Source organism: Buteo buteo, chromosome 18 (assembly GCF_964188355.1).
Source record: "Buteo buteo chromosome 18, bButBut1.hap1.1, whole genome shotgun sequence".
Taxonomy (NCBI): domain Eukaryota; kingdom Metazoa; phylum Chordata; class Aves; order Accipitriformes; family Accipitridae; genus Buteo; species Buteo buteo.
In genome coordinates this window covers 9455780-9465356 of record NC_134188.1, presented here as the reverse complement: position 1 = coordinate 9465356, position 9577 = coordinate 9455780, and positions in this window count along the sequence as shown.

Genomic DNA, 9577 nt, shown 5'->3' with positions numbered 1-9577 from the left:
CCATGGGTGTATGGCCTTGGTCATCCCAAGACCACACTGAGCCCTGTGTGTCCATGGGAGTATCTCCATACCACAGGGGACCAGGGAGCTACAGGACAGCCTGTAGCATCTCTCTTGAGGGACTAACTCCACTTAGTCAGGGCAACTGGTGATCTACCCTGCAGGCTTGGCTGTTTGCAAATGAACCATTTCACATGTTTGCCCCTGTCATTACCACTGAGAAGGAACTGTCTAAGCAAAAAGAGTCCTTATTGCTCAGCTAATAGTTTGTGTTTCTCCCGCTCTGTCTGAAGTGTGTGATAGATGACAGCTGCCCAAGAGCCTTCTCTATCTCCCTGTAATCATCACTAGGTACAAGCATCTGTTCAACACTGCAGGTGTCAGGCTTGCAGAAGCTAAGCTGCGTTGGTGGATAGGAACACCAACCTGCAGGAGTTACATGTTGCCTTTATGGTTCCCCCTGATCATTTACAATTTACTTTTCAAAGTCTGTCTATAACAAGTGATGTTCACCTCCTTTCAGCTCTTTGTAGCCTGGTCCACTCCCCTGCCCCTCGCCCAGTGAGGGGGGCATCCTCCTTATGCCATTTCACTTGGTGTGGTGAGAAGTGAGTATAACTGCTACTCACCCCGAGGCCCTGAGTGATTTATCTGAGAGGAAAATATTGATGAGACCATTTTCACCATCCAACTTGCAAAAATGTTTTTTTCCAAAGGCCTAGTTATTCATTATCCAACTGTCACAAACATTTCCATTATGCCCTTCTGCGTGTGGCTGCTCTTAGGCTTTTGTCTGTCTGTCTGCTATGGTTTCAGCCCAGCCGGTAACGAAGGACCACACAGCCGCTGGCTCACTCCTCCTGCCCAGCTCTGGTGGGGTGGGGAGGAGAATCAGAAAGGAGAAAAGAAAAAAAAAACCCGGAACCTCGAGGACTGAGAAAAGGACAATATACTGGGACAACACAAAAAGAGAAATTTCAACAACAACAATGGTACTAATAAAAGAATATACAAAAACGAGTGATGCACAGTGCAACTGCTCACCGCCAGGAACCTGATGCACATGGTATGGAATAGCTCCTTGGCTAGTTCTGGCCAGCTGTCCTGGCTGTGCCCCCTCCCAGGTTCCTGTGAAAATTAACTCTATCCCAGCTGAACCCAGGACACTGTCTCTCTCCCTTCCTCAACTCTTGGTTTGCATGGGATGCTTCAGAAACTCCCATAATTTCTAATGCTGAGCATTGGTTCAGGTTGGTGGTGGTGGGGAGAAGCAGTGTTCGCATTCAAAGACGCATAAACATGTGTTTAACTTGTAGTCTTATAAATGTCAGCTTGTAATCTGCATGTAAGTGCTTTGCAGAAATAAAGCTGTAGGACAAAAGCAAGGTGAAGTGTGAGTTATGAGGCTGTGGAGATGGTGCACCAACCCAGGTCCTCTGTAATGTGGCGTAGCCTAGCTGTTTTGCCCTAACAGGAGAGTTGTCCCAAGGGAAAAGTGAAGCCAGTCCTTCATGAGTTGCAAACCAAAGCACAGACTTTGCCTTTCAAGCTGTGATAGACTAAAATGAAATGGGCAGAAAACACTTAATAGACACAAATTCCTCTGAGTTTTCCCTCCCAGACACTGCAAGTTTTAAAAGAGCTGTTGGTGGCTGCTCTGCTGTTTAGCTGTCCATGCCCTTGCTGTCAGAGCAGTGCACAAGGACCCTACAGCTAGCAGTACCTTGTTTGCCAGCTGCACAGTGCTCTTAGCCTGAGGACTCAGGGAACGTGCAGAAACCAGGGGGAACATGTTTCTTACCTCCTTTTTAAATGACTGCTCACTTCATAGCAATCCCTGCAGCTGCTTGCAGAAGGTGCACAGGATGAGCAGTGCCAGCTCACCCAGTGGGCCTTTCAGTCATGTCCTGTCAGCACAGGGTAGAGTTTACTGAAATGCTTCTCTCAGGCACGGTGTGGGCAGAATTGCTCATCACATTCACTCATTTCAGCCAAAGAAAGGAGACAACTTGTCTGGAGATGCCTTTGGTGATGAATGTCTGCAAAGGGGGCTGTGAGCACAACCCCTGAAATGGCACCCATCTTTTTATCTCACTGAAACTCTGCATGCTTCAGTGCGTGCTTGCAAGCTTCCTTCATGCTCTGACTAAAACCTACCATGAAGCCAGTTTCAGCACACTACGGGTGCCTTTTCATAAGAAGGGAATTAGCCTTAGTAGGGTTGCAATCGGGACTAGAGGGCTGCATATGAGCCCAAAGAGGACATAAAATCCCCTGGCTGACCTGAATGGACCACCATCTGGATCATGGTTGTGAATGTAAAGCAAGCGTCTTCTCACCCACAACCTCCCATCACAGGATGAGGAGCAGAGCCCACCTGAAGCAGTGGAGCTGCAATGGTCAATATTTGTCTTCACTAGAGCTCAGCATGGGGCACACAGTGAAAAAGTTTCCCCTAGCATGGCTGCCTGTCCTGCTGTGGTGCAGATTAGGAGTGTGTTGCAAGCCTACAAGAGCTGCAAGGTCCACACCATGCTCCTCCAAGGGGACTCCCAGAGTGGTTCCTGGGAGGGAGTTGCAGGCGTGTGGTTGGTCCCATCCAGCCCTGGTGAGCTGTGATGGCTCTCTCCCTCTTGCAGCCTCACCTCAAGCTGTGCAGTATGCCCCCCGCCTGGGATCTGCCCTCATGCTGCTGGTGAATTGCCTGTGGCTCAAGGAGGTCAGCTTTACTGCCCCTGCCGAGTCCTGCGTGAGAGCTGGGGCAGCACTGGGGCAGCTTGTACCCTTTTTTTTTTCCGTAAGAGCTCCTCTATCCTCACTCAGCTCAACTGGTTTAAATCAAGTCAGGATCAAAGAAATTTTTAGATTTTTTAATGACACATAATTAACTGGTAATCGGTGAACTGTACATGCAGGATCAGTATCAGTAATATGACAGACAAACCGCAGCACTAGATGCCTATGAAATGTTAATAAACACCCACAAATTTCAAAAAAGCACTCATAACTAATCCCCCAAAGCTCTAATCTCACAGTGTGCACTGTTATGTGCACACCACCTCCTCAGAGGCCATGTGGGCCACCAGGTCTCACTCCTCTGCTGGAAGTGGGGCTCCCCTACTCTCACACCCCTCCTGCGAGATGTGGGTGCTCCCCATCACACCAGTGACAAAAGGCTCCCCAGAGCTCACACACAGGCACTCCAGGTGTGCGTTTCCACTGTGGTACTCTGTGCTGTAACCCCACCCCTCTAGAATAGAATAGAATAGAACAGAACCATTTCGGTTGGAAGGGACCTATAATGATCACCTAGTCCAACTGCCTGACCAATTCAGGGCTGACCAAAAGTTAAAACGTGTTATTAAGGGCATTGTCCAAATGCCTCTTAAACACTGACAGGCTTGGGCCATCAAACATCTCTCTAGGAAGCCTATTCTAATGTTTGACCACCCTCTTGGTAAAGAAATGGTTCCTAATGTCCAGTCTAAACCTCCCCTGGTGCAGCTTTGAACCATTCCCACGCATCCTGTCACTGGGTAGCAGGGAAAAGAGATCAGCACCTCCCTCTCTGCTTCCCCTCCTCAGGAAGCTGCAGAGAGCAATGAGGTTGTCCCTTAGCCTCCTTTTCTCCAAACTAGCCAAGCCCAAAGTCCTTAGCTACTCCTTATAGGACACTCCTTCCAGCCCTTTCACCATCTTTGTTGCCCTCCTCCAGATGCATTCAAGGACCTTCACATCCTTCTTAAATTGTGCAGCCCAGAACTGCACACAGTATTCAAGGTGAGGCCACACCAACGCTGAATACAGCAGGATAATCACCTCTTTTGACCACTGGTTATGCTGTGTTTGATGCACCCCAGGATGCAGTTTGCCAGGGCACACTGCTGACTCACATTGAGCCTGCTGTCAACCAGCACCCCCAGATCCCTTTCTGCAGGGCTGCTCTCCAGCCACTCCTCTCTCAGTTTATACTTGTGCCTGGTGCTACTCCCTCCTAGGTGCAAAATCCAGCATTTTGACTTGTTAAATTTCATCCCACTAATTATAGCCCAATGCTCCAATCTATCTAGATCCCTCTGCAAGGCAACTTGTCCCTCAAGAGAGTCAACAGCACCTCCCAGTTTGGTATCATCAGCAGACTTGCTAATGGTGCATTCAACTCCTGCATCCAAATTGTTGAGAAATATATTGAACAGAACTGGCTCTAGAATTGAACCCTGAAGAACACCGCTGCTGACCGGTTGCCAGGTGGATATAGCCCCATTCACTACAACCCTTTGAGCTCTGCCCTTCAGCCAGTTCTTCACCCAGCTGTGAACCCACTCATCCCACAGTTGGACAACTTGTCCAGAAGGATGCTGTGAGGGTCAGTATCAAAAGCCTTACTAAAATCCAGAAAAACTACATCCACTGTCTTCTCTTCATCCACTAGGCAGGTGACCTTATCATAGAAGGGTATCAAATTAGTTAAACACGACTTTCCCTTTGTGACCCCATGTTGACAACAACACTAGCCAGATGCTGGCTCCTCCTGGTGTCCAACAGGACGGCTGCTCTGCCCAGCCTTGGCAGAGGTTGGGATGCTGGTGGTACTTCTGGCAGCATCACACCAACTTTTGGCTGCTGCTGTTACCACTTCAAGGGCTCTCCCTGCTGTTACAAATTCTTATACTTCACTCTAAGCCTTCTTTTAGAATTCTCTCTGTAATTCCCTGGTCACTGTTCAATCCAGCTAGTTGCTGCTGTCTTTTTTAACATGCTCAGTTTTAGGCAAGTGAAGGCAGTTTGGGGTATTTTGTTCCCACATGCTGTATGCACTCACCTTTCTATCTTAACAGCTGTTTTTAACTGGGCCATTCTGCCAAGACCAGGTTTTGTGAGCACCTCGACAGTTCTGCCAAGGGGGATCTCTGTGGATTTGCCTGCATCACCCATTGCAGTGAAACCCTGCAGCCTGTCCTACCCTGTCCACTGGGCACTAGTCCCTGTGCCACAAAACTCTGTTTTACCTGTTCGCTGACTGCTGACCTCTGCTCTCTTCTTTGCTGTGCAAAAAGGGCTGTGTGAGCTCCTGGGGTCCCACCTGACACCTCTGTCTCCTCCCTTTCCTCCATCTCTCCTCCCTGGCATGGAGACCTACCTTCTCTCCCTCCCTTCTTCCTCCTCCCCAGACCTGAGACACCCATCATCCCTTCCTTGCCCATGGCCACATGTGCCACCCTTTCTGGGTCTTTAGGCTGTGGTCCTGCTTCTTCTCTTCCTCTTTGGGGAAAGATTCAGTCATAACCATATAAAGGTCTCTTGGGCAGGCCTGAGCTAAGTATGTACTTCTCCTGGAAGGTGCCCAAAAATACCTTCCCCTTCCGATTTACAGTCTTCCAGATTTCACAGAAAACAAGATAGAGTTTTGTCCATTTTGGCCCAGAACATCCTCTTTGAAGTTGTGGAAGAAATTTGAAACACTGTTGAAAAAGTATTCTGTCATAGTCAGACAGAGACCAGAGACTTTTGGCCAGAAAAGCACCATCAAGATTTGGCAAGCTCAGTCAGTTCCTACGGTTTCTCTTCCCTTGAACTCCCACCCTCCCTTTAGCTCCAGTTCCTTCAGACTGGGCTGATTTTCAGAGGGTGATTTTGTAGTGCGTGTGTGTGTGTGCATGTGTATGTTGTGTATGTTTGTGCATGTATTTGCTTTTCTGTAATGACTGCTGTAAATGCAGTATTAAAGAAACCAGGACTACCATTCAGTTACACACTGCTAGGCATTTGACTACAGTAACACATACGTGGTCTGCATTTCTCATCAATACTTTTTATTATGTTTTCTTAGCCTTATTCCCAACTATGTGCCTTAATATACTTTGTTCTTGTCCTGATTTTTTTTTAAGCAAATCCCCAAAAGCAAATCATAAGGATGAAATTGAGTTAGGTAGCAACAGTAAACTGAGGATATTAATAGTCCTCAACTTAGCATTTATAAGAGATCAGGATTATTTTTTGAAGTGGTACCCAGCGAATGGTCAAAACAGTTTCTTAAGTAACAGTGTTAGGAAAAAATGCTGGGTATTGCCATGTGGCTTGGTTTGTGTAAATGGGTCATGGAATGATTTTTCTGTAGGTCTCTGCAGCAAAAGGCATTTGCTACACAACCTACTGCTCCTCCTCCAGTTTCAAATCAAGCAGAAGACAATTCAAAAGACTGTTTTGGGCCTTATCCTATTTTTGGATGATATTGTACAGTTTAACACAATTTGTATTTAAAGGGGACAGATATATCTTATTTGCATAAGTGAACACTGTATGTGGCCTTCTGCAGCAGACACGTGACTAACTCCCATGTGCATCGCGACCGACTAGGTAGGCAGGCCGGCACTAGAGACTGCCGCTGCTACCTGTTAGTGTCGGTTACACTGGGTAAGTTTTGCGAAGCATGTTCACACTGCAGCTGAGCCATCCACCTACCTCTCCCTCCCTTTTAATTTCTGTCTATTTTATTGTTCTGTCTGAAAGGCCTCCAGCCCTTACTCTGGCCCCACTGCTGGAGAACTTCAGTTGCCCAGGGATGGTCTGGAGGCAGCGCAGCAGAGGCTGAGCACCACGGCGGGCATGGGCAGGCGTCAGCTCACAGGTGTTGAAGGTGCCAATGCTGTCACCCTGTCCTCAGTGGAGGTACCTGTCTGCATGGGTTCCCTCTTCCCGCAGCGGTCCCGCTGGGCACAGCCTCACACTTCAGTGCCACTTCTGCCTCAGCACCAAGGAGAAAAAAAAAAGCAGCAGTGAAACAGTCCAACTCACCCCACACCCTCCTGTGCCCTGAGCCTATGGCCCCTTTACCTTCCCTTTCCTCCTCCTTTGTTAGGGAAGGTCTTCTTCAGCTATGAGGATAGTCCGAGTGGAGTGCCGTTCCCCTCCTGGAGTAAAGCCCATTATTTCATACAGTCAGGGACAGCTCAGGCAAGAAAGAGCGTTTCAGTTGTTAATTGTTTATCCTTTCTTCCACTGCAGCAGGAAAATCCTATCAAAAGGAAGTTAATTATTTAAAAGCCTCTTCCATTTGAATTGCTCATTCAGAGCTGTTTCTTACACCTCAGTCACCCTGAGGCTTTTCCTGCTTTGAGCAAACCTGTCATAGTTTTATATTATTTACCAAATAGCGCTGCCGCTGACCACAAATTTAGTAAAGATCTACTGGAGACAAAGCAGCCACTGTATTACAATACAATTTTATTCTTCACTGACTTAAAAAATGGTGTATTGTGCTGAAGATAATCGCACAGAGGGCAATTATAGAAGCTGGGAGGATCAAACACGGTAATAGGGATATAAAAGGAAACTTGCATTCTTTATACGCTACTCCCCATGCATGTGAATGCTTCCCTTTTATCTTTCTTTTTACAGATGTTTCAAATTACATAGTAGTTACAAATTTGAAAGGATTTTTTTCACACAAAACCATCTAATCTTAGCCACTCTCCTGAGTAACATTGGAGCAGCTTCCCAAGGCTTGCAGTTAAGTTATCCATCACTGCAAACACAGGATGGTTTTGTACAAGTTATGGTGTAGTTCTTTCTGGGCTCAGGTCTTGACCCAGAGCCTTCTGCAGGGGTCAGAATAGGTGATCACAGTGGCTTCTTCTGGTTTTATTGCTTACGAAGATATAAATGATATCTTGGCAGTGTGTATGGAAGGGTTAAAAGATGGAATTTTGGTCCGTGGATGAACGCTGAGTAAGAAATAGAGAAATAAAAACATAGTCAGCACAGGGAACAGATAGTTTATTGTCTATTGTTTGAAATGCTGACCATAGGGATAAGAAAGTAGAGCAAGGTTAGGAGAGGTAGTACATGCAATAATGGAGGAATACAAGGCACCACACATAATTTTGCTTACCTTGCAAAAGTCCTGCTAGTGGTTAGAGCATAGTGGACGTGACTGAGGGATTATGGTAATTTGCTGCATGCACAGAGCCCATGAACCAATAGAAGGGATGACTATGGCACGTGCAGCGTGCCTGGCCAGCTGGCGCATGTGCCATAGGCTTCCTATGTTGCAATTGAGGCTTGTTTCAGCACACATTGGCCACGAGTGTCAACACCCATTCCTCCACATATGCATAAAATACCGGAGTTTTCCAAAGAGCAGTGGGCTGGTGTACAGCAAGGTCACCGTTGCCTCCGTGGGGACGCCCACATAAAGCTGGCACCTACCGACTGCTGGACTGGGCTCGCGGTGCAAGGCGGCGCAAGAATGTACGATGGTTCATCTTCTTCTTCACAGTCCTTGGGTCGGTATGTTAATAGTTTTTTTCGCTTTGTAAAATACCCTTAGCATAACGCATGTGTGTAGTTAATAAAAAGCTTGCTTTTTCCCTTATAGTCAGTGTGTGTGTGTTTACCTTCTTGGCAATCCTCGAAACCAGCCTAAAACAGTCAGAAAGTTGATTGACCTGAATATTACTAAAGTATTATAATCTAAATCAATAGTCAACTGACTGAGAATGCAGTCAAGATTCAGGATAATTACGCAAGTTAGTTATCATTTATAACTGCCGTAGAAGATTTGTCCTACTACCTAGGATAAAAAATCAGCGCTAGTGATTACAACACAACTTCGGGAGGTGTGAAAGAGTGGATTGGTGCCCAAGGAGTGTAAAAACACTGCGTGAGGAAAAGTGATTAATAGGCACAGGGAGAGCCTTCAGTTTAGATCTGAATCAATTCTGCTCAAAACCTGTTGGCAAGTTGGCAAGTCTGTGGAGCACACGGACTGCATTTCCTTGTAAAACTTGCATATGGAGACTTCCATGGGTGCATGTCTACGCATTACTGGAATTTGGTTCAACAGGCAGATAAGAGACAATGACAGATACTATTCTCTTGTGAGCCTCTTCAAGGAGAACTCTGTTGCAAAGGTAGTCAAGGCACTCAGTCCAAATCACCCTGAAATGAGTTTTTCCATTTGCTTCTATGGGCCAAGGCCCATTTATCATGTGCACTGAGAGCCACTGAAAGGGAGGAGGGCTGCCCCTGTTCCCTGGTCCAGAGCACGCTCACGCAGGCAAGCAGTGCTAGTGGAGAGAGGGAAGAGGAAGGTAGTAGGTGAGGTTTAAGACCCCCTAAGTCATCCTACTAAATTTATCCCTGTGTACTGCATTTGTAGTTAAATTCTTCCAAAACCAACTGTTCTGAAAAATGTTGCCATGTATTTTCTTTGCAGCTTCTACAAGACTGCTATTCTTTGTTTGTGTGAGGAGTTATAGGAAGTATTTGCTCACTATTATGCTGCTATCTGTCAGAATATTTCCCAGAATTGTTTTATACCATACCAGATAGGAGTCATCATAACAAAATGCCAATCCTGCACCTTGAACTTTTACCTTGCTTGTTTGTCAGCAAGGTTAAGCACATAACCAGAGCCTCTTCAAACTCTCATCAAATCCTGTTCTTGAGACTCACTTCCATATCCTCTGAGATGCCTAAAAACTTGAATTTGTCTCTTTTTTTTTTTTTTTTTTAGTATTCTCAATCAGGTTCAAGGATCAGCTTTTTGGAGTATCATATTGCATGAAATAGGAAT